The 25457-nt window shown below is 43.9% G+C and overlaps 1 long non-coding RNA gene across 2 annotated transcripts in view; it reads right to left on the bottom strand.

Annotated features, from left to right (window-relative positions):
- LOC131501004 (uncharacterized) overlaps positions 1 to 25457 on the bottom strand; it is a 118573-nt gene that overhangs the window by 66503 nt on the left and 26613 nt on the right. For both annotated transcript variants that reach the window (XR_009256559.1, XR_009256558.1), the window contains exon 4: positions 19142 to 19431. This is a non-coding gene — a long non-coding RNA (uncharacterized LOC131501004). The remainder of the gene's footprint in view (positions 1 to 19141; positions 19432 to 25457) is intronic.

Genomic DNA, 25457 nt, shown 5'->3' with positions numbered 1-25457 from the left:
ACATTGCTGCTCCTGCCTTGTGCTTTTGTGGATCGCTTACTCTGGGGGCAAGTCAGCTGCTATGTTGTAAGGGGACTCAAGGAGTCCCATGGAGAGGTTTACAAGGGGAGGAACTCAGGCCCCTCACGAGCAATCAGTGTGAACTTACAGCCAGGTGAATAAGGCGCCCCAGAAATGGATCGCCCAGTCCCAACCAAGTCTTCAGATGACTGCAGCCCCAGCTGACATCTTGGCTTTAACTTCATAACAAACCCTGAACGGGACCTCCCACTTAAATTCATGACTCACTCAAACCAGGAAGATAATAAATGTGTGTGGTAGTTTCAAGCCACTAAGTTTGGGGATAATTTGTCACATGGCAATAGATAACCAATATACTTATCACCCTGCAACATGCTTTTTTTTCATTCAGTATTGTGTTTTTCAGCTCTAGCCATATTGATGCATATAGTACGGGTTATTTATTTTAATTGCCACAATCACATCTTATTCATCCATTCTCTTACTGCTGGGTATATCGGTTGTTTCCAGTTTTGTTTTTGTTTTCTTTTGCCATTACAAACCGTGCCTCGGTGAACAAATCTGTATATGCTTCCTTATGCACGTGTGTAAAGGCTTTTTAGGCAACAGGCACTAACATTTTTCTAGAGTGCTCATTTGTTCTCCCAAATCAATGTCCCCAGACTCTCTCCCACTTACAATGTCAGAGAATACCATTTCTCCTGCATCACTGTCAGACTTTCAAAGGCTCTGCCACTCTGAAGAGGGAAGAGAATCCATTGCTCGAATTTGCATTTCCCTGATAACCAGTGAGCATGCCCACTCAGAGCCTCTCACGACCTAGCCATCCTCTCCTGGCACCCGGGAAGCACACCTGGGACCAGAGCCCTCACCAACACTGAACATGTTGCCCATCAAATCACTTTCAAGGACCCTCACCTCCCAAGGGATTCGCATGATCCTCCGTTTCCCGGACAAAGTCTCTTCTTTGCCACTGACCTGATGGAATACAAAGAATTGCCTCAGCCAACAGCCATTTCCAGGAAAGATGCAGGCTTCAGACTGAGGTCGGAACTCACTCAGTTCCAGGACTGGGAGCTGGTGCCACCCCTCCCCTTCCCCTCAGGAAGTGTGGCAGCAGCCAGCCAGGCGCTCAGCCAGAGTACAGAAACTTCCACCAAAAAACACCCAAGAATTCTGCCCTCTGGAGGGTTGCCCAGTGGTGCAAAGGGGACTAGGGAGGGAAGAGACATCGGCAAGCTTCCCAGTGCAAGCATCAGGCACCTGCCAGGGCCTACATGCCCCTGTCTATACCCTGAGCACCTGGCCAGTGGGAACAGAGGAACAGGGACCTGGCCTCAGATTTCCCTTACAGTTGGACTGTTCTCATGGGACCCCCAGAACCAGCCCCGGCGTCCAGCAGAGCGTGTCTGCCCTCAGCCTGGCTCCCACTACCTAGCTACCAAGATGGGGCCCACCATGCCAACTTCTTTCCACAGCTTCAGGAACGGGGTTAGGCGTCTGTAGTGGGATACACTCTCTATCACCACGAAGTCATGCAAAACACCTTTCCAATTTTCATACCCACATGCCACTGCACAATTGTTTTTAACATCTACCAAATACTTTTTTTTTTTAATTTAAATTCAAGTTAGTTAACATACAGTGTAATAATGGTTTCAGGAGTAGAACCCAGTGATTCATCACTTAACATGTAACACCCAGTGCTCATCCCAACAAGTGCCCTCCTTAATGCCTATCACCCATTTACTGATCCCCCCCCTACCCCCACCCCCATCAACCTTCAGTTTATTCTCTATTTTTCAGTCTCTTATGGTTTGCCTTCCCTCTCTGTTTTTATCTTATTTTTCTTCCCTTCCCCCCTGTGTTTCTCAAATTCCACATATGAGGGAAATCATATGATCTTCCACATATGATCTGAAATCATCTTTCTCTGACTGACGTAGCATAATACCCTCTGGGTCCATTCACATTGTTGCAAATGGCAAGATTTCATTCTTTTTCATCCCCAAGTAGTACTCCATTGTGTGTGTGTGCCACATCTTTTTTACCAACTATTTTCAATTTAAACACATTAATTATAAAAGGAAACTTTACATCCCTGCCCAGCATCCATTGTGAAAAAGAAAAGGCAACTGTAGAATATAATAAAAATAAATGATGTTAGTAAGCTCTACTAAACACCATTGTCTGTTCTCTTCATTACAAAAGAGGCTGGCAAACATAGAGAAATGTTAAAGACCTACTAGCCCCAAATTGAGATTGTTTTTCCTCAATGATTCAATATTGTTTGGTGCCAATAAGCTACTTTGTGAAAAAGACTGGTAGCTTTTCATTAAAATTTATTTTTATCTTCTATAGCAATAAGGGAGTGGCTGTCCTACCCCCTCTTGTGGTTTAGGGTGGCCTGGGTTCTGAGTAGAATGTGAGAGGGTGCCACTTTCTGAAGATCTTTGAATTTGGAGGTGCCTCTTTCTTGCTCCTTCCCCGTCCAGCCCAGCAAGGTGGTGAAACCACATGTTGAAGATGACAGTCTGAAGGACTGAACCGAAGAGTTGAGCACAGCCACCAAGGTGATCAAATGAGCAAGGAATGCATTTTTATTTCATTGGTGCCATTATACGTGTGGGGCTATTTGTTAGCTGTGTAGCCCGCTGTCACACCAAAAATCTACAACCTTTGCTCTCGATGATGCTCATTCCACAAAGGGAAGCAATGCATCACAACGATTAAGAGTGGGGGCATTGGAGGGGCGCCTGGCTGGCTCAGTCAGTTGACCTTCCAACTTTGGCCTAGGTCATGATCTCATGGTTCATGGGTTTGAGCCCCAGTCAGGCTCCGTGCTGACAGCTCAGAGCCTGGAGCCTGCTTCCGATTCTGTGTCTCCCTCTCTCTCTGCCTCTTCTGGGCTTGCGCTCTGTCTCTCTCTCAAAAATAAATAAACATTAAAAAAATTTTTTAAAAAAAGAGCAGGGCATTAGATGTGGGACAGATCTGGCTTTAATACCTGGCCCTGCTGTTTACCAGACATGTGAACTGGGGACGGCGAAGTAGCCTCACTGAGCCTCACGCTGTGAAACGGATCTAACCATGTCTAACCACATGAAGTTTTTGTAAGAATTACATGAGAAAGCGTCTCACGTATTTCATTTCTTCAGCGTATCTTCGTTCTGTTCTGTTTGTTTTACATTTTAAGGTTTCTAGGTGTGTCTTTTAATAGATGAATACATTTACTATGGTACTGTTTCCCTTGTCTTTTTTTCCCCCTTCTTTTCCTGGAAAGCTGTTGTTATATAAATGGTGTGGGTGGCACCTGAGAAGCAAGCAACTATGGTAAGTAAAGGTCCCAATAAGTGTCCAATAATGAGGAGCTATTGTTTTTATTATTATAGCTCCAGTAGACAGTGCTTTCAGAGTGATTCATTCTACCACTAACCCAGAGGTTGCAAACAGGAGGCCCGTCAGCCAAATCTGACCCAAGGGCTATTTTGATTGGCCCATTTCATTTGAAGAAATTGCCACACTGTGAAAACTGAAACGTTTCGTAGGGGAAACTAGATTTCTGGCTTCTTTTAAAAAATACTCTGGGAGTGCCCGGGTGGCTTGGTGAGTTGAGCAATGACTTCAGCTCAGGTCATGGTCTCACAGTTTGTGAGTCTGAGCCCCGCTCGAGGCTCCACGTGCCGTCAGCATGGCGCCTGCTTGGGATTCCTTCTCTCTCCCTCTCTCTCTCTGCCCCTTTGGTTCTCTCTCTCTCTCTTTCTCTGAAAAATAAATAAATAAACTTAAAAAAAAAGTCTGGAAAATCTGATTTGCCTGGGGCCACATTCTGAAACTCATTAATCAGCTAGAGCTCCAATCAAATACCTACCCTAGAAGCAGTTCCCTGCCATCCCCACCGCATCTTTAAAAAAAAAAAAAAATGTTGGGGCACCTGGGTGGCTCAGTCGGTTGAGCGTCCGACTTCAGCTCAGGTCAAGATCTCGTGGTCCGTGAGTTCGAGCCCTGCATCGGGCTCTGGGCTGATGGCTCAGAGCCTGGAGCCTGCTTCGGATTTTGTGTCTCCCTCTCTCTCTGCCCCTCCCCCCATTCATGCTCTGTCTCTCTCTGTCTCAAAAATAAATAAACGTTAAAAAAAAATGTTGATTTATTTATTTGGGGGTGGGGACAGGCAAAGAGGGAGAGAGAGAATCCCAAGCAGGCTCTTCATTGTCAGCGCGGAGCCTGATGCGAGGCTCGACCCCACAAACTGTTGAGATCTTGACCTGAGTCTAAATCAAAAGTCAGAGGCTTCACCAACTGACCCACCCAGGCACCACCCACACACACACTACTTATTGTGATTACTGGCCACCTCATTTTTTTATGTAACCTGCTTGGCTCCTGTTGGCATTTGACTGTGGGACCCCTGCGATAAATAGCGATTTTATGGAGTAACTGACATCTGCTCTATCGGTTGAACTAGAAGCCAGTTTGGTTGACTTAGGGCAGGGGCAGCGTTGGTGCTGCTGAATACCTGCATTAGAATGACAGATCCAAAGAGTCCAGGTACAGTGGGCAGAGCCTTCCATAGTTAGGGGAGACCATGCAGGGGACCACACACACCGTCTGGTGTGGCAGTCACTTTTTAAAAACCTTAGTTTTCTTCATTGAAGTATAACCTACACACAGAAAAAGCAATGCACACACGGCATAAATATGCAACATGACGAACTGTCACAGATGGAACACAACTGTACGACCAACACCCGGCTCAAGAAAGAGAACATCACCAGTACCCCCCGCCAAGTTGGCCTTTCTGTCCCCTCTCAGTCACTAATACCCTGCCCTTCCTGCCCTTTCTCCACCAACAGTAACTACTGTCCTGACTTCTAACAGCATAGTCTGGTTTCTCCTGTGTCTGAATATGACATATATGCAAACATACAGTATATACTGTATGACCTCTTTGCTCAGCATTAGGTTCAAGGTCATATGTGTGGCTGCATGCATTCATAAGGGGTTCATGATCATTGTTGATAGTATTCCCATGGATGAATATACCACAATTTATTTATGTGTTCTGATGATAGGCATGCGGTAGCTTCCAGTTTGGAGTAATTGCAAGTGGTTCTGCTATTGAACATTCTAGCACACGTCCCTCATTAACTAAATAAGTAAATACACACACCTGTATTTATATGTACATGTTTTCCTTTTGCTGGCTGTTTCTGTTGAAAGTGGAATTGCTGGGTCATGGAGTATACCTAAGACCAGTCTTAGCAGACTGAAGTGACTTTCATAGTCATTGCACCAATTTTTACTCCCGCCAGCAGGGCACGAGAGCCCACATCCTCCTCCACAATTGCTAATTTGTATCTTTCATTTAAACCATACTGGTGGCTGTATAATGGTAACTCACTGTGGTTTTAATGGGTGTTTTCCTGATAACTAATGATAGCACATTTTTAAACGTTTATGGACCATTCAGATACTCTCTTTTGTGAAGTGACTGTTTTTCTATTGCCTTGTTGTTCTCTATTAGGTTGTCTGTCTTTTTTATTATCGATTTGTAGATCCTTGTGTATTCTGACTACAATTCCTTTGTCAGCATCTTTTTTTTTTCCCCAGTGCTGTTTGCCTTCATGGTGTTTATCTGATGAACAGACAAAAGTTTTTATTTTAAATGTAGTCCAATTTATTTATTTGGTTTTTTAAAATTGGGGGGGGAAGGTGGTGGTACTTTTTGTGTTCTGGCAGACCCTTTCAGTTGCCTGTAAATATCCATTCCCTATTTTTCTGATGAAATGAGCCCAGATAAAGAACTTGCCTTCTCAACCTCCCTTGCAGATAATATGAACAAATGACAGAGCTCTGGCCATTGAGATATAAACATCTGCTGGGATGGGGAGAGTTCTGGGAAGTTTTTGCTTTTCTAATAAAATGAGTCGGCTGTGACCATACCTCTGCTTCCCTCCCTCTTGTGCCTTGAACGAAAACAGGAAGTATGGAGCTGTGGCAGCCATATTGCCACCATGAGGAAAAGGCCAAGAGAACTGCAATGACATCAGCCCAACATCAATGAGCAATGAAACCAACACTAGTCCCTGCTCTTCTGGGCCCCTTGTTATGTGATATAAATCAACTTCTACTTATCACTTTCTGGGACTTGTAGCCACATTTATTCCTAACTGATAATAAAACAGTCCTTTGTCTTCCCCTCTAATCCTTCCCATTACCTCTGCCCAGTTAATCTTTTTAAAAGCTGGCTGTGTGGGTGTTCTCCCTCCCATCAGATGCCTTCAGCTCCCTCTCTCTTGGCTTTGAGGGGCCTTCAAAAGCTCACCACAGCCTCTATCTCAAATTCTATCTCCCATTCAGTTCTGATTCACATAATTCACTCCTTCTATTCTCCATTCTCCTTACTCATTCCCATTTTTTCGCCCTCACCTGGAATGCCACAAGCAACATCAACAGAGTGCTAAATTCTATATCCCGTTTATCACTCACGTGGAAATAGAACCAAAGGACATTTTCAGATATGGAAGGACTCAGGTCTTAGAACGCTATGACTCATTCTGGAAAAATTACTTGAGGACACAAAATGTGGCCAACTGGAAGATAAACCAAGATGACGAACAAATGCATGGACAAATGAACACAGAACCAAGTCTAAAGAGAATGAAAGGTAAAGAATTAATCATTATAACTATCGAAAAAAGTACAGTTATTGTTATGAATATTGAAAGAAACATCCTCGTAATAATTATTTAATTTGTATTCAACTGGGAACATCATTTACAAGATATGTCACACAAACTAGACAAAATCATTTAGATGCAAAGAGTTGTTACAAATCAATAAGAAATGCATAAACAAACAAGGATGGTCCAGAAGGAATAAAAATGATGAAAAACTATCCCAAAGATGCTCAACCGTACTAATGAGCAAGTTTGAGCTACGACAGTAATTTTGTTCAATTTCACCTATTGGGCTGGCAAAGAATAAAACCTGGTAAAACTAGTGTGTGTGAGGATGCAGAGGCATGAGTGGTCTAATCGTCTGTTGGTGGTTCTATAAACAGGCACAACCTTTGTGGAACATTCTAATAAAATGTAAAACATATGCAAGAAAGAGTGCTCCAGACATCACTCACCCATGCCTACCAAATCAAGTCACATTTTAAAAATGTTCACGGTATGATGACTACAATCCCCAGCTCTCCCAGGTAGTAGAAAGTGCAGTCTTCCCCCACCCCTATCCTGGCTCTCCAAGGAATGTTTAGAAGCTTCCTCTCCAAGTCCCCTGCCACTTCCATCAGCTCCTCTTGCTGAGAACTGCTGTTACTCAAGACTTCACAGTTCATCTTCAGCCATCTGTTTCGCAGTCGTCACCCCATTTTAATTAGACACAGGCTTAACCTAGCTTTAACCTCCTTTCAAAGCATACTGAAGACAGGCGCCAGGGTGGCTCAGTCGGTTGAGCATCCAACTCTTGATTTTGGCTCAGGTCATGATCCCAGGGTCATAAGATTGAGCCCTGCGTCAGGCTCTGCGCTGAGCACGGAGGCTGCTTAAGATTCTCTCTCTTTCCTTCTGCCCCTCTCTCCTGCTCATATTCTCTCTCTCTCTCTTTCTCAAAAATGAAGATATTGAACCAAACGTAAAAATGCTTGCAGAAAATCAGAAACACAGCCTGGAAGCTGCCTGCCAAGGCTCTTTCTCATAATTGCTTCTGGGGACTGCAAGCCCAAACCCAACGTGGGGACTTTCTACTTCCAACCAGCCTCCACGGGGTGAGGGCCAGCCCAACCCCCTTCAAACAGACTTCCACTCCTCTCCTTGAATAGAAGATCCTTCTTTCCCTTCCATGCACAGTCCTTCAAATGCTTGATTTTTTTTTTATGATGATAATGTTTTGTTTTACAATCAGAAAAACAGATACATACATGACAAAATTACGTAAGAAAAAAAAAACTCTATCCAGAAATTATCGGTGGAGCCAACTAATATATATAGTCAAGATTCTGGTGTCCAGAACAGGCAGTTCAGCGAAAGATCACCCCTCCTACAGTACATCATGTTCCTGTCTGGGTGTGCCACGTGTTAAGCTCCATAAATGTTTGTTGAATGAATAAATTGATGTTGACCCCCCTCCCCCAATCACTTTATGAGATAAAGTCCAAACTCATTTGAGTGGATTCCAAGTCTTCACCTCCTGTCTTTAAAGTCTCACCATTTTAATCTCGCCACACTGCTGTACTCACTAAGCCTTTCTTGGTGCCGTCTTCTCTTTCCTTCAAGGCTCAGACAGTCTTACTTCTGCCTGTGAAGTCTGACTAGCCTCAGACATCCCTCCCCACCATGCCAGAGCCATCCCTCCTTCCTTGAGCCATATACCTGCCTACTCTTCATTTAAAAAAAAAATTTAACGTTTATTTATTTTTGAGAGAGAGAGAAACACAAAGCGCGGGCAGAGGAGGGTCAGAGAAAGAGACAGAATCTGAAGCAGGCTCCAGGCTCTGAGATGTCAGCACAGAGCCTGACGTGGGGCTCGAACTCACGAACCATGAGATCATGACCTGAGCCAAAGTTGGATGCTTAACCGACTGCTTCCATTCCTTCCATGCAGTAGTGTTCAACAAATAGTTATTGATGTCTGAATTCATTATACTTTCCTTCTGTTCATTGACTCATCAGCTCTGTCTTAGACTGGGTTCCCCAGAAGCAGATCTGGGGACATGAGACCAGGATTTGTATGTAGGTGATTTATTAGGTTGTGTTCTTCAACCCCTCCTCGAACAGAGGAAATGGGGAGGGGAGGGGAGCCGTGGCTGGGGAGACGAAGGAGGTCAAGCAAGGGGTGTAATCAAGTCAAGTCACACAGAGCTGAAAGATGGCTCAACCCTTCAGGGGAGCTTTGGGGATAGTAGGGGTCACTTGAGGACAAAGGAGCTGGAGTATCCCCACAGCTTCACTGGTAGTCTTTGATTAAGGGCCGTCCCCAGGGCATGAAACTTTTAGGCATTTCTGGTCCTTTAGAGCATGCAGGACAAGCAGGTTCTGGCAGCCTCAGGGGTAGCCCTTCAACACAGAGTCGAAGGTACTGGCTGTTGGGACTAAAAACCCATAGGAACCTATAGTGCACAAAAACATCAAATAATCAGAAGGGTGTGGACAGCTGACCACATCCACACGTTCTGTCAACAGACGTTTAGGGAACACCTATTTACACTCTAGACACCACATGGAAATTAGTGAGGCAAAGCCTGAGCCCTCAGGGGTCCAGTTCTGAGGTCTTCAAGGAGCAACTGTTAGGCATGATTCAGTCCTGTCCAGGCTCTGGAGAAGCATGAGTGCAGATGCGGGCAGGAGCCCAGGGAGGAAGTGGACAAGCTACCCCGTAATTCCCGGGCATGACCTAGGATCATAAAGCATAAGTAAGGGGGAAGAGGGTATTCCCAGCAAAAGAACATGTGCAAAGCAGAGAAGTAAAAAGTACACGTTTGTTTAGAAATGGGGAGTAGTTTGCTGTGGCTGGAACACAAGGTATGGGAGAAAGGGAGCTCTCTGGAAACAGGTTTTTAAAGAGAGCCAAGCTGAGAGGGAAGACTTTTTCCACCTTGCTAGGTCAACAGTAAGATTGTAAGATGGCTGGCTATGGTTAGAGAGATGTTTTAGGAAGAGGGGTGGGCATGTAACAACTGGACACTGGGGGTTCTAACAGACTAGCATCCATGACCCCAAGCAGAGGATTCCATTTCGTGATTGATCCAGGACCAGCTGCACATGACCAGGCAGGCAAATGAGTCGGTTCTGGATCTGCACATTGGGACAAGAGGGGATTGGAGCCATGGACACACAGGAAAGAGCCAGAATATGAAGACACAGAGAAGGGTTTCTGAGGACATCAGCACCTAGTCTAGCAGGACACGTAAATATGTGTATTTTCTGTTAATATGAATATTGATTCGTTTCAGTAAATTCTCTTTTTCTGACACAAGCCAGTCTGGGTCAAGTCTTTGTCACATTAAGAGTCCCTACTGGGGCGCCTGGGTGGCTCAATCGGTTCAGTGTCCGACTTTGGCTCAGGTCACGATCTCACCATCTGTGAGTTGAAGCTCCATGTCAGGCTCTGTGCCAACAGCTCAGAGCAGAGCCTGCTTCAGATTCTGTGTCTCCCTCTCTCTCTTCCCCTTCCCCACTCACGGTCTGTCTGTCTCTCTCTCTCAAAAATAAAATAAAAACATAAACAAAAAAATTGTTTTAATAAAAAAAAGAGTCCCTACTAATACAAAGTGTATGTTTTAAAACCAAAATAAGAACAAAAACCCTTTCAGATACACAATCAAAAGAACTTCGTAATAGAGAAAAAAAACAAACCCTACCATCTATGTTGAACTTAAAAAGGTCTCAACCTCAGGGCACCTGGGTGGCTCAGTCGGTTAAGCATCCGCCTTCGGCTCAGGTCATGATCTCATGGTTCATGAGTTTGAGCACTGCATCGGGCTCTGTGCAGCCTGGAGCCTGCCTCAGATTCTGTGTCTCTCTCTCTCCCTGCCTTTCCCCTGCTCTCTCTCTCTCAAAAATAAATAAACATTTTTTTTAAAAAAGGTCTCAACCTCATAACATAAAACTCTGAAAAATATTGTCCAGTTTGGACCAGGTTGAAAGGAATACCACACACAACCCATCTGCCCCACTCCTGAGCTCCACATAAACTGAAATGATGCCCAAAGGGCCTATCCCTTGCTTGTTGAGGAGAGAGGGGATGCTCAGAGAGGCTTTGGGAAGGACAGGAAATACCCCCATTTGATATCTGTTCCCTGTAACATTCATCAGAGGTCTTTGGATTAGAAGAGGAAGTCCCCACAACACTGTTCCATGTCCCCTACAGAGTATCTCCCTGAAGGAGGGCAGAACAACACCCTGCTGACTTTGGGTCCTGACTCAGCCTGTAGGGCCCTAGTTGGTTCCCAGGTTTCATGTGGCACAGATGGTCCTTTCTAAGTACAGGGGACCTTGCCATCCAAATGCCCATGAAGCCATCAATGGCTTTGGAGAATGTCGCCAAGGTGGTATTCAGAGGAAGCCGCCTGGCCTTAAATGCTTTTATTGATAAACAAGCAATTCTAAAATTAGTGAGCTGGGCATTCAACTCAAGAAATCAAGGAAAGTAGGGGTGCCTGGGTGACTCAGTCAGTTGGGCACCTGACTCTTGATTTCAGCTCAAGTCATGATCCTCATGGTTTGCGGGATGGAGCCCCACATTGGGTTCTGTGCTGACAGCTTGGAACTTGCTCGGGATTCTCTCTCTCTCCCTCTGTCTCTGCCCCTTCCCTGCACACACTCTCTCTTGTTGTAAATAAGTAAATAAACATAAAAAAAAGAGAAAAAAATAGTGAAAGTAAAACAAAACAAATCAAAAGAAAGCAGAGGGAGAAAATGTACAAAATTACAAACAGGAGTTGGGAAAAAGAAAGGAAACAGAACAGAAGTAGTAAAACCAAGCACTGCTTATTTGAAAGGACCAGTCAATAAAATGATGTGAGTGAGCATGTGTGTGTGTGTGTGTGTGTGTGTGTGTGTGGTCACAAACTCCTTTTTTTCTGACCCACTTTTAAAAATCCTGTCTTTATGGGGGCACCTGGGTGGCTCAGTCAGTTAAGCATCGACTTCGGATCAGGTCATGATTTTGCAGTTTGGGGGTTCATGTCCCACGTCGGGCTCTGTGCTGACAACTCAGAGCCTGGAGCCTGCTTTGGATTCTGTGTCTCCCTCTCTCTCTGTCCCTTCCTTGCTCATGCTCTGTCTCTCTCTCTCTCAAAACTAAACAAACATTTTGGAAAAAAAAAATTCTGTCTTTACGTATTTTACATCTAGCTCCTTCCTCTCCCCGCTACATTCTAGTAATGTGATAGCTAATGTCATTATTATAACCAATCCTATAGTGCAACATCGAAAGAAAGCAAGGAATGGAGACAGGGGGTGATGATGTGGGACTGGAGCGAAGGCTGAGCTGGCAGTGCGGGAGGGCGCATTGGAGCCCCTGGAGGCAGCAGTGATCCTTAAAGACGGTGCAAGATTAAAATCCCCTTCCTCGGGAACCCTCTTGCACTGTTGGTGGGAATGCAAATTGGTGCAGCCACTCTGGAAAACAGTGTGGAGGTTCCTCAAAAAATTAAAAATAGACCTACCCTATGACCCAGCAGTAGCACTGCTAGGAATTTACCCAAGGGATACAGGAGTACTGATGCATAGGGGCACTTGTACCCCAATGTTTATAGCAGCACTTTCAACAATAGCCAAATGATGGAAAGAGCCTAAATGTCCATCAACTGATGAATGGATAAAGAAACTGTGGTTTGGGGCGCCTGGGTGGCGCAGTCAGTTAAGCGTCCGACTTCAGCCAGGTCACGATCTCGCGGTCCGTGAGTTGGAGCCCCGCGTCAGGCTCTGTGCTGACAGCTCGGAGCCTGGAGCCTGTTTCTGATTCTGTGTCTCCCTCTCTCTCTGCCCCTCCCCCGTTCATGCTCTGTCTCTCTCTGTCCCAAAAATAAATAAAAAACGTTGAAAAAAAAATTAAAAAAAAAAAAAAGAAACTGTGGTTTATATACACAATGGATTATATACACAATGGATACACGTGGCAATGAGAAAGAATGAAATATGGCCCTTCGTAGCAACGTGGATGGAACTGGAGAGTGTTATGCTAAGTGAAATAAGCCATACAGAGAAAGATACCATATGTTTTCACTCTTATGTGGATCTTGAGAAACTTAACAGAAACCCATGGGGGAGGGGAAGGAAGAAAAAAAAAGAGGTTAGAGTGGGAGAGAGCCAAAGCATAAGAGACTCTTAAAAACTGAGAACAAACTGAGGGTTGATGGGGGGTGGGTGATGGGTACTGAGGAGGGCACTTTTGGGATGAGCACTGGGTGTTGTATGGAAACCAATTTGACAATAAATTTCATATATTGAAAAAAAAAGCAAAAATAAAATAAAATAAAATAAAATAAAATAAAATAAAATCCCCTTCCTGCCTCTTAGGGATATTTCATGAGATGGGAAGAAAGGTTGGAATGGCTTTCCAAATGACTTGTGCCTGCCACAGTATGCTTCTGGAATGTGAAGCTGCTCCGAGATCAGCTACGTGAGCCTCCAGACATATTCAGATTACAGTGAAGGCAAGCCAAAAATGAAGAAAATACAAAGACAGCTTTTGGAAAGAGAAAAAGGAATGGGAGCCATGATAGAGAGGAAATTAACACAATTTTTTCTTTAAAAGTCACTTATTTGGGGCACCTGGGAGGCTCCAGTTGGTTAAGTGTCTGACTCTTGGTTTTCAGTCAGGTCATGATCTCACAGTTCATGAGTTCAAGCCCCACACAGGGGTCTGCACTAACAGCTCGGAGCCTGCTTGGGATTCTCTCTCTCTCTCCCTCTCTCTCTCTGCCCCTCCCCCACTTGCACTATCTCTGTCTCTCTCAAAATAAATAAATAAATAAATAAATAAAGTTTAAAATATAAATGAATTGGGGCGCCTGGGTGGCGCAGTCGGTTAAGCGTCCGACTTCAGCCAGGTCACGATCTCGCGGTCCGTGAGTTCGAGCCCCACGTCAGGCTCTGGGCTGATGGCTCGGAGCCTGGAGCCTGTTTCCGATTCTGTGTCTCCCTCTCTCTCTGCCCCTCCCCCGTTCATGCTCTGTCTCTCTCTGTCCCAAAAATAAATAAAAAATGTTGAAAAAAAATTTTTTTTAAATATAAATGAATAAAAAATAAAAAGTCACGGGGCACCTGGGTGGCTCAGTCAGTAAGTTAATCTGACTTCATCTCAGGTCATGAACTCATGGTTCGTGAGTTTGAGCCCTACATTGGGTAAACATGAACCCCGCTTCGGGTGAGCCCTGCTTGTCTCTTTCTCTCTCTCTCCCTCTTTTTCTCTGCACCTTGCTCACTTGTGCGCTCTCGGAAAAAAAATTAAAAATAAAAAATCACTTATTTTATGCCATTAATTTGAAAACAGTGATGAAAAAGGTGGAAATCTACTAGAGCTACAAAATACCTCAATTAATTTGGAAAGAATGGATATCTTTTCCATAGCTGAGTCTTCACATCCAGAAATGTGTCTTATCATGCATTAAAGTCTTTCTTCAGCTCTGTCTGTGTAGTTTTCTAGTTTTCTTCAAAACGGTCTTGCATTGTTTTTAAGTTTGTTCCTAGAACATCTCTGAGTTTTCTAGTCTGGATAATGGAACGGCTGAAGGAGTCACTCACAATAGCAACGGAAACCACAGAAGACCTAGGAATTAGTATCTAGAATAGTCAAGACACAGACGAAACAATATAATGGGAGCAATGTTGATGGACAGGCAACTTGCCAAGCAGACACCAGATCAGACACCAAAATCCACTTAAAACTGTGGTACAGCAGCTCTGTGAGGGACAGCCATCCAATGGGACACCCTCAGCGACAGTGGGGGACGCACTGCTGAAAACCATGGCAACTTAAGTCAATCTCAAAGTCAGTATGCTGAGTGATTAAAGCCAATCTCCAGATATTACTAACTGTATGATTCCCTGTATACCACATTCTGCAAAAGACTAAACTGTGTTGATGAAGAATGCATTGGTGGCCACTTAGTGAGTGGGAGGGAAAGACTATAGAGGGGTGGTCCGAGAGAGTTTTCCAGGGTGAAGAAAGTGTTTTTGTTTGTGGCGATGGTCACACGAATCTATCTATCTATCTATCTATCTATCTATATGCACATATATACACACACACATATAGACACACACACATATATATGTTAAAATTCATAGAACTGTTTACTTATATGATAATTAAAAAATTTTTTAATGTTTATTTATTTTTGAGAGGGAGAGATCGAGCATGAGTTGGGGAGGGGCAGAGAGGGAGACATAGAACCTGAAGCAGGCTCCAAGCTCTGAGATACCAGCTCAGAGCCCAATGCGGGACTTGAACCCACAAACTGTGAGATCATGACCTGAGTCGAAGTCGGATGCTTAACCAACTGAGCCACCCAGGCGCCTGTACTTATGTGATAATTTTTAAAATAAAATAAGCAAAGCAGTACAGTGGGTAGTGCAGTTCTAAACAAAGAGATGAGTCAACCCAGAACCAGTCCAAATCTATAAGGCTGTTAAAGTATAAAACAACCCCTAGTTTCGAGCAGATGGTTTGCACAATGTGAAGACACTTAATATGACTGAACAGCACACTTCAGAATGATTAAGATGACAGATGTTGTGTTAAATGTATTTTGCCACAATTTTTTTAAAAATTAGTCTTAGAGTGAGAAGTGTTGAAGTCAGGAGGTAGGTATTTGGGGGATCATTCTACCATTATACTACCTTTTTAAAATTTGAGATCTTCCATCATAAACTTTTTTTCTTTAAAAGCCTGGCTTTTCAGGGGTGCCTGGGTGGCTCAGTCAGTTAAGCGTCTGACTTTTTTTTTTTAATTTTTTTTTTAATGTTTATTTATTTTGGAGACAGAGAGAGACAGAGCATGAACGGGGGAGGGTCAGAGAGAGGGAGACACAGAATCTGAAACAGGCTCCAGGCTCTGAGCTCTCAGCACAGAGCCCGATGCAGGGCTCGAACTCACGGACCGCGAGATCATGACCTGAGCCGAAGCTGGCCGCTTAACCGACTGAGCCACCCAGGCGCCCCTAAGCGTCTGACTTTTGATTTTGGCTCAGGTCATGACCCCACGGTTCATGGGATTGAGCCCCACATGGGGCTCTACACTGACAGTGCACAGAACCTGGTTGGGATTCTCTCTCTCTGCTTTTCCCCTGCTTACACTCTCTCTTTCTCTCAAAATAAATAAATGAACATTTTTAAAAAATATTTTATTTTTTAAACATTTATTCATTTTTGAGAGTGAGAGAGACACAGTACGAATGGAGGAGGGGCAGGGAGAGTGGGAGACACCGAATCAGAAGCAGGCTCCAGTTTCTGAGCTGTCAGCACAGAGCCTCACGTGGGGCTTGAACTCACAGACTGTGAGATCATGACCTGAGCTGGAGTCAGACGCTTAACCAACTGAGCCACCCAGGCGCCCCAATAAATGAACATTTTTTTAAAAAGAAAAATAAAAAGAATAAAAACATGGCTTTTCAGATCGATGGTGACATGCTAACAGAAGCATGAGACATTGACTTTTTGTTTAGGAAAAATAAGATCTCATCTCAAATATTTTATTTTATTTTACATCTTATTTTATTTTATTTTGCTTTTATTTGAGAGAGAGAGAGCACACATGAGTGAGAGAGCACAAGCAGTAGAGGGGCAGAGCGAGAAAGAGAGAATCTCAAGCAGACTCCACTCTCAGTTCAGAGCCTGATGAGGGGCTCAAACCCACAATCCTGGGATTATGACCTGAGCCGAAATCAAGAGTCAGATGCTCAGCTAACTGAGCCACCCAGGAATCCCTCACCTCAAATATTTTAAAAGATTGGTTAGCTTTAAAATTTGTATGTAAGAAAAACAAAACATGGAACACCCCAAGGACACTGGAAGAAGGCAGTCTTGTAATCTGGGAGCGAAGAAGGGCTTGCAAAGCCCAGAAGGAAACCCAGAAAACATAAAAGAAGGAAAAAAAAAGCCATGGATTTGGTGGCATAAAAATTCAAACGCGTATGGTTAAAATACCACCACCAACATAACATTATTAAAAGCTCAGGTGTAAACTGGGAAAAAACTACCTGTTCCAGATTCCCCAATTAAGGAATGTGCCTGGTCCCTAAAGTCCTCTGAGTTTGCTTCTTGTGGCATAAATCTTCCTTTCAAGTCTTTATCTTTGCTTTTCAAGCTTCTAATTTGAGAGATAGGAGCTCATGCTGATTAGGGATGAAAACCCCCCACACGTAGCACATGGATGACAAAGGGAGACTCCCCTGCTGCCTGTTAATGAAACCAGGTGTGGACCCTTAAGGAGTAAAGCGCATATACTGGGACTCTCCCTCTGAATGTCCCCAGCCTCAGTTTCTCCATCTGTACATGGGGATGATGACGGAACCTCCCCAGCAGAGTGTTCAGCCTGGTCCCCGGCAGCACATTAAGAACTAGAGAAATGTTAGCTATGCATTTTGATGGGTGATGGGTTTACGGATGATGGCGGTGGTCTGAGTGGGAATTTATCTTCCTCTGGGTAGATTTTTGTGATTCCTAAGCACGAGTCAATGATCAGGTATTACTATTATAATCAAGGAAACATTGCTTACATTTGTCTTTTTTTAATTTTTTTAAGAGGTGACTCAGAGATGAATCGAATCTCTGGAAGAGTGTTCAAAGAAGGAAATATCGGGATGCTTCAGCTAGTTTGTAGTCTTTGAGAGTGTGGTTCCGTCGCTAGATTCCTTATCCCAAGTACATGCAAGGGTGACTAGGATACAGAACCCACCTGTGGAGGTCTCCTCTATGAGGTGGTTGGAGTCCGATGGGCGGGATGCTTAATGCAGCACAAGATAATGAATGTCAGGACACAGATAATACAGAAAGTTATGGTGGGTGCTAATTCTGACCTGAGTAGCTAGGGAAGGTCATCTGGAGGTGACATTTGAACTGAATCTTGAAGAGTGAGGAGGTGTTCCCAAGTGGGGGCGGCGGGGAGTGAGGATCCCAGAAGAGGGAACAGCATATGAAAATTTAAATGCACACAAGTGCAAGAATGGTATGGCCAAGCTGGGGTGAAGCAAGGCATCCAAATGGATTCTTGCAGGAGTGGGGGAGCCAATGAGTTTGGAATGGTGGGCTGAGGGTCATGAGGGTCTTAAAGGGGTTCTGACTCACCCTAAGGTGAAACAAAGCAGGGGATTTAGTGGAGACTTTTTGGTCATTCAATTTCACAAATATTTACTGAACGCATCATGTATTAGTATTCCTTTTCCTAAGTTATGTGTTGTTCCTGTAACAAATTATCACAAATTTGGTGGCTTAAAACAACACAGATTTATCATTTTACAGTTCTGGATGTCAGAAGTCTGACATAGGTTTCACCAAGTTAATGCCAAGGTGTGGGCAGGGCTGTGTTCATTCTGGAGGTGGAGAGGAGAATCCATTTCCTTGTCTTTCCAGCTTCTAGAGGCTGCCTGAATCTCTTGGTTCATGCCTTCTTCCATGTTCAAAGCCAGCCATGCCCAGTAGAATCTTTCTAATAAAGCGATCTCCCTGGTTCTGACTCTTCAGTTTCCCTCAACTGACTGGCAATCTTAATTCCATCCTCAACCTTAATTCCCCCTTGCCACATAACATAACATAATCACAGGTCCCAGGGATTAAGACATGAACTCTTTGAAAGCCATATTCTGTCTACAGACCGATCATAGTACAACATGGGAGAGGACTACCCAAAGACATGAATACTGGGAGGTGTGAATCATAAGGGGACTTCTACACACACATCCTTACATTTCCAGCTTGAGCCCCGTGGTTGGAGGTGATGTAAGAAACACTACAGCCCTCAGATCAGATGCCAATGGAAATTAAAGACCAGTTTGGTTTTCTAGTCATTTGTATGGTCTGTTCATAAGACTCTCTGTTCCTATCCTCTTGTTTGCCAGCTAGGCCAAGATCCCATGCAGAGGAAGATGTTCCTGGCATAAGACACGGTGGGGGGGGGGGGGGTGTTCCAGTTTCCTGCAACTACGTCACCACCGTCTGGTGCTTTCTCATTATGCCTGCCATCTTAAAACCAAGGACAACTGGGGACACCTGGGGGCCTCAGTTGGTTGAGCACCTGACTTCAGCTCAGGTCATGATCTCGCAGTTCATGAGTCCGAGCCTGACATCGGGTTCACTGCCATCAGCACCAAAGCTGTTGGCACAGAGCCTGCTTCGGATTCTCTGTCCCCCTCTCTCTCTCTGCCCCTCCCCGCCTGCACGGTCACTCTCTCAAAAATAAGCAAACATTAAAAAGCAAAACCAAACCAAGGACACCTGGGAAAGTCCCAATGTGACATTGCTCTTCCCATCTCATCCCCTGCCCCCCAGAGAGTGGGTAAATCCATCCTTTGTTCTGCATAGTGGACAAAACAAAATAGGACACAGAAAACAGGTGGTTTTCAGGGAACATCCAATGTTTGGGACAATGCAGGTGAGAGGGTTAAGGGTACCTGTTTCAAGGTGGCAGGATCTGGGTGTCTGATTTCTCATCCTCAAGCCACTGCTGGTCTCATTACGGGATGTGCCCTCACGCTGAGGGACCAGAGGAATGTTTGCCACGTTACCCTCCATTTACGCTGGCTTCCAGCTGTATTTTCAACAGGAGGTTTCTGGTTGTGCAATAAGCATCTTAGGATGTGGAAACAGCTCAAGCAGCAGGTAAGGTCAGCTTAAGGTCATTTTCATAACCAAACTGGTTGCAGGCAACTTCTGGGCTGTTTGGTCCATACTGGAGCCCCAGCTATCAAAATGAGTAAAGAAACAAATAAAAGTTTTTAAATTAAAAAACAAAAACTAGGGGCGCCTGGGTGGCGCAGTCGGTTAAGCGTCCGACTTCAGCCAGGTCACGATCTCGCGGTCCGTGAGTTCGAGCCCCGCGTCAGGCTCTGGGCCGATGGCTCGGAGCCTGGAGCCTGTTTCCGATTCTGTGTCTCCCTCTCTCTCTGCCCCTCCCCCGTTCATGCTCAGTCTCTCTCTGTCCCAAAAATAAAATAAAGAACGTTGAAAAAAAAAATAAATAAATAAAAAATAAAAAACAAAAACTAGAGCAAGGTTGGCTTTGATACACTCCTTTACCCTACTGCCAATAACCCAGATCCGTAACCAAGACCTGTTGCTTTAGTTGCCTAAACGGCCCCACCATCCGTCTTCTCTCCATTGTCCCTGTTACCACCTACCCCCAGATGCCACCATCCAACCGGGACTCTGGCAAGATCCTCCCAGCCAGTGGCTCAGCATCCTCTTTGCCCCTTTCCAACTCCCATTGTTTTCACGGCAGCCTAAAGATCTTTTGAAAGCACAAAGCTGCTCATGGGCCTCCACCTCCCCCAATATAATGGCTTTCCACTGTTCTTTGTTCTAAATGTTTATTTATTTTTTTAATATTTATTTATTTATTTATTTATTTAGAGAGTGAGCACACATGTGTGCACAAGTGGGGTAGGTGTAGAGATGGAGGGAGAAAGAGAGAATCCCAATCAGGTTCTATACTGTCAGCATACAGCAGGGCTCAATCTCATGAATCATGAAATTATGAACTGAGCTGAAATCAAGAGTTGGACACTCAACCAACCAAGCCACTCAGGTGCCCCCAATGGTTCTTAACCTAAGACTTCAGTTCTCATATGGCCTGCAAGACTCTTTATGGTTGGGTTTCTTTCTCCTTTGTGCTGTGTGCTCCACTCACGGAGGCCATCCTGGGGCACATGCTCCATCCTTCCTCTCATCCTCCCCACTCTAGTGTGTGTCTGCTGACTTTCAACCACAGGCTTGCTCTTTTTTGCCTGAGTGTCTCCTCTGGTCTCTCAAACTCCTTGCCTACCTGTCTCCCACCCCCAGCAGCCCTCAGACAATGGCTGATGAGAGATGGGGTGTAAATGCCCAAGTTCCTCACCTGGGTGGATCATCCTGAGGTGTGTGCCCCCAGTGTGTGCCAGCAGAATTAAACCCATTGCCCACCATGGTCACTGGCTTGAGAGTTGTGATGGTTAATTTCCTGTGAGGTAGTACCTAGTTACTGAATCAAATACTAATCAAAGTGTGGCTATGAAGGTATTTGGTAAATGTGATTAACATCTACAATCAGTTCACTTTAAGTAAGGGAGGTTGTTCCCAATGATATGGATGGGCTTTCATCAGTTGAAGATCTAAAAAGCAAAAGCGGGGTTCCCTAAAGAAGAAATTCTGCCTCAAGACTGCAGGAATTCCTGCCTGAGTCTGCAGCCTGCCAGTTTACCCTACAGAGTTAGGACTTGCTAGCCCCATATTTGTGTTGAATTAATTCCTTAACATGAATATCTTTGTGTACATCTATACCCACCTCTTTATCCATCTCCTCATCTATCTATCTATCTATCTATCTATCTATCATGTATCCATATATCTCCTATGGGTTGCATTTCTCTGGAGAATACTGATACAAGAGTGTACCCTTTACTGGCTGCCTTCCCTCCCCTGTCTCATTTCCCCATTCCCCTACTCTTCCACCTCCCAAATAAACTACCTGCACCGGAATCCTCTTCTCAGGGTCTGCTTCTGAGAGCAATCACTCTAAGAACCTTCCTCAGTTTCCTGAAGGTGCCATGTAGGGTGACCACCTCATCCCAGTTTGCCCACAGATTTCCCAGTATCACTAATGAGGGTCCCGTGTCCCAGAAACTACCTTTCCTCCCTTACCCCCAACCCCCATCCCTGGGGACTTAGAATGCTTTGCCCAGAACTGTCCCAGTTTTCAAACTGAAAATCTGGTGCCCAGAACTCACCCCAACCCACTCAACCTCACACAAGTGAGATGGCTGGTCACCCTACGCACCGGGTCCTGTTGTGATGCCTCTATACATGCTGTTCTCTCTCGTTAATTTCTACTGATCATCCTCTCAGATCTCCCCCATGTATCATTTCCCCAAGGAGACCTTCTCTGACCTACCCAGGCCTAGATCAGATCTCCCTGTTGAACTGCTCTGAGCACCGTGGCTATCATTTCACATTTACAGGCATATTTCTATCGTATCAATGTCTGTCTCATGCACTAGAGTGTGCATTCCCGTGGAGGAAGCTCTTACATGATGGTCAGTCCAGCGTGGTCACAGGAGGGAACACAGGAGAGGCTCGGGAAAACAGATTTTACTCTACCACAAGACCTAGAAAGAGCAAGCATGCCATGCCACACAGGGTCAACTGGAGAAACCAGTTGTTAGTGGTCACTGTCTCCCGTGGTTAGGAGACAGAAATTAGGAGCAAGGGGAAGCTTGGTCAGGATTGAATACTACTTTGAATAATTCCAGTGGGCTCTTAGCTATAGGCGTGGTCCCCAGTTGCCTGGTATCTGGCCCTGGGGTACTTAAGGTTGAGGAATATTGCTTCCTGGGATATATAGGCCAGAAAGAGTGTATGTGGCTTTGGATTTTTTAGTTTGCATCTCAAAGGCATGCTTTGGGCTGAGACCTTTGCTATCTCTAGGAATCGTCTAGCTCCAGGAAGGGCAGTTTCTCCCCAGCCAGAAAGGCTTTTAAGATATCAAAACATCATAATATGCAGAAAACAAAAAATATAAACAATACAAAGCTGTATTGGGGGTTACTCTTCATTGATTCCTGGCCCACTGTAGGCATGCAAAAAACTATGGCATGCCGGACTCAAAGCTGTGTAATGAATGAATGAATTTCCAGGACAGTAAAGGTCTAATCCATGTAACTCCCTTTCCATGGTTGTCCTGTGGGGGGTTTTTATGATCTGGGTGGAAGAATGGAATCAGAAGTAAAAACATAGGAAGGGCACCTTGATTTCGGCTCAGGTCATGAGGTTTGTGAGATCAAGCCCTGAGTTAGGCTCTCTCTGTGCTCACATTGGGAGCCTGCTTGGGATTCTCTCTCTCTCTCTCTCTCTCTCTCTCTCTCTGCCCTTCCCCAACTTGTTCTCTCTCTCTCTCAAAATAAATAAATAAACTTTAAAAAAAAGAAGTAAAAATATAAGAAAGACTTCAGGAGGCAGAAGGAAGAGATTTCACATACCAGCACTAAATGAGGGGTTAATTTTTCCAAAACTTTTTGCTGTTATACAGGTGATATTTCAGATAAATTAAAAGGAGAAATTACCCAATCTGAGCAAGAGAAAGAAAACAGACTGAAAAAAATGGGCGGAGCTTGAGCATTTAAAGGAGAGTTAACACCAATGCTATATAATCTCTTCCAAAAAGTAAAAGAGGAGGGAGTGCTTTTCAATTGATTTGAGGAAGCTGGTACTACCCTGATACCAAAAACCAGAGACAGACAGCACCATGATAGAAAACTTCAGACTCATATCCCTCATGAACACAGATGCAAAAATCCTTAACAAAATAGTAGCAAAAAGAAGTCAACAATATATAAAAAAGAGGTATACACTATGAACAAATGGAGTTTGTTCCAGGAATGCAATACTGGTTCAGTATTCAAAAATCAGTGAAATCCACCATATAAACAGGCTAAAGAAGGAAAATCATGTGACTATGCCAGCTGATGCAGAAAAAACATTTGCAAAATTCAATACCCATTCATGATAAAAAATCTCAGGAAACTAGGAACACAGGGGACATTTCTTAACTTGATAAAAGACATCTACAAAAACCTACAGCTATCATTGAACTTAATGGTGAAAGGCTGAATGCTTTCCTCCGGAGATCAGGAACAAGGCAAAGATGTCAGAATCACGAATCTTATTCAACATAGTGTATTCTAGACAGTGCAATAAGGCAAGGAAAGGAAATAACATCTCTAAGGGTAATGCAAGAGATCCTTGTGGTGATGGAAACAATTCTTTATCTTGATGGCATCAATATTAATATCCTAGGTGAGATACTATAATACAGTATTGCAAGGTATCACTATTAGGGAAACTGGGGTTTCTCTGTATTATTTATTACAGCTACACATGAATCTACAATAATCTCCAAGTTAAATTTTTAATTTAATAAAAAAAAAAATACTGGTACCTGTGTCTTAGCTCAGACCAGTGGAATTAGTATCTCTGGCTATGGGTCCTGGGCATTGACTTTTTTTTTTTAAGTTTCTCAGGTGACTCTAATATACTACCAGGCTTGAGATCCACTGACTTAATTTTTTTTTAATGTTTACTTATTTTTGAGAGAGAGAGAGAGAGACAGAGCATGAGTTGGGGGAGGAGCAGACAGAGAGGGAGACACAGAATCTGAAGCAGGCTCTGAGCTGTCAGTACAGAGCCTCACGTGGGGCTCGAACCCATGAACCACGAGATCATGGCCTGGGCTGAAGTTGGCCTCTTAACCAACCGAGCCACCCAGGTGCTGCTGAGAGCCACTGATTTAATGACACATGATTAATATTTTTCCAGGTCAAATACTGCCACCCCAAAATTTTTAGTGGTGGCATTACAATTCAGAATGTACCAGGTCCCATTTAAATTAATTCCCTGCTATTTGACAAATAGGTTGTTTCCAATGTATTTCTATTATAAATAAATATTAATGTTTGGACACACCTATCATTTTCTTTATTAGAACATGAATATGTTTAAGGCTTTCTGTCCATCTTGCCAAACTGCCACCCAAAAGGATGAACAACCCCACTGTTTTATGTGTGTATTTTTTCTCAAATACTTGACAATAGTATTTGAGTAGCATTACTCTTTAAAATCTATGCTAGATGAAAAATGTCTCTTTGATGCTCTAATTGACAGCATTTGAGGTAGATTTTTTTCATATGTTTATTGGCTAGTTGCATTTATTCCTTTGCCAGTTATCCGTTTACATACCTTCCCCATTTTTCTATCAGAATATACCTCTCTTCCTATTTATAAGAGCTCTTAGAATAATGAGGGGCGCCTGGGTGGCTCAGTCGGTTAAACGTCTGACTTCAGCTCAGGTCATGACCTCACGGTTCATGCGGGTTTGAGCCCCGTGTCGGGCTCTGTGCTGACAGCTCAGAGCCTGAAGCCTGCTTTGGATTCTGTGTCTCCCTCTCCCTCTGCCCCTCCCCCACTCGTGCTCTGTCTCTCAAAAATAAGCATTAAAAAAAATTTTTTTTTAAAGAATAATGAAAAGATATTAACCCTCTTCTGTCATTTACGTTGCAAGTAATTCCCTCAATTTCCCTCAATGGTCCTAATTGTGATAGCAGTACTTTTTACCATGTGGAGGTTTTTAATTTTTATGTAGGCAAATCTATCAGTTTTTCCCACAAACTTCCACACGCAGATTTTTTTTTTGTGGCTTACTAGCAAAAATATACAGGAATTATTTTTTTAACTACAAAATTGTATTAAGGAAGATTGATAATGCTTTATGGAGAAACTGCCCATCTTGCTGACTAGGAACACAAGAATTGTCAAAGCATCCACACTGTACAAAGACAGGCCAAACAAAACTCCAAAAGAATTCTTATTTTGGAAGTAGGGATGCAGATTTCACCAAGTCAAAGTTCATCCAGAAGACCAAAAAGACAAGCATGGACTAGAATACTCTGAAAAACAGAAGGTGTGAAAGGGGCTTTGCCCTTTAGTAAAAACCTAATATTATTGTAGTTAATAATAGTTAAATAGTTAATAGTGTGGCATTAGTACAGAAAAACAAAAGTGCAGTAGAGCAGATGGCTCAGCAACAGACAGTAGATTTAGGAATTTATTATACAATACAGTTGACATTGAGAGTCGGAGGACAATGGGGAACCTGGGTGGCTTAGGTGGTTAGGCGTCTGACTCTTGATTTCGGCTCAAGACATGAATTCACGGTTCATGAGTTCAAGCCCCATGTTGGGC

The sequence above is a fragment of the Neofelis nebulosa genome, chromosome 18 (assembly GCF_028018385.1).
Source record: "Neofelis nebulosa isolate mNeoNeb1 chromosome 18, mNeoNeb1.pri, whole genome shotgun sequence".
In the NCBI taxonomy this organism is placed as follows: domain Eukaryota; kingdom Metazoa; phylum Chordata; class Mammalia; order Carnivora; family Felidae; genus Neofelis; species Neofelis nebulosa.
Note: the sequence above shows the minus strand (reverse complement) of the source record. Positions and strands in the feature narration are given on the sequence as shown.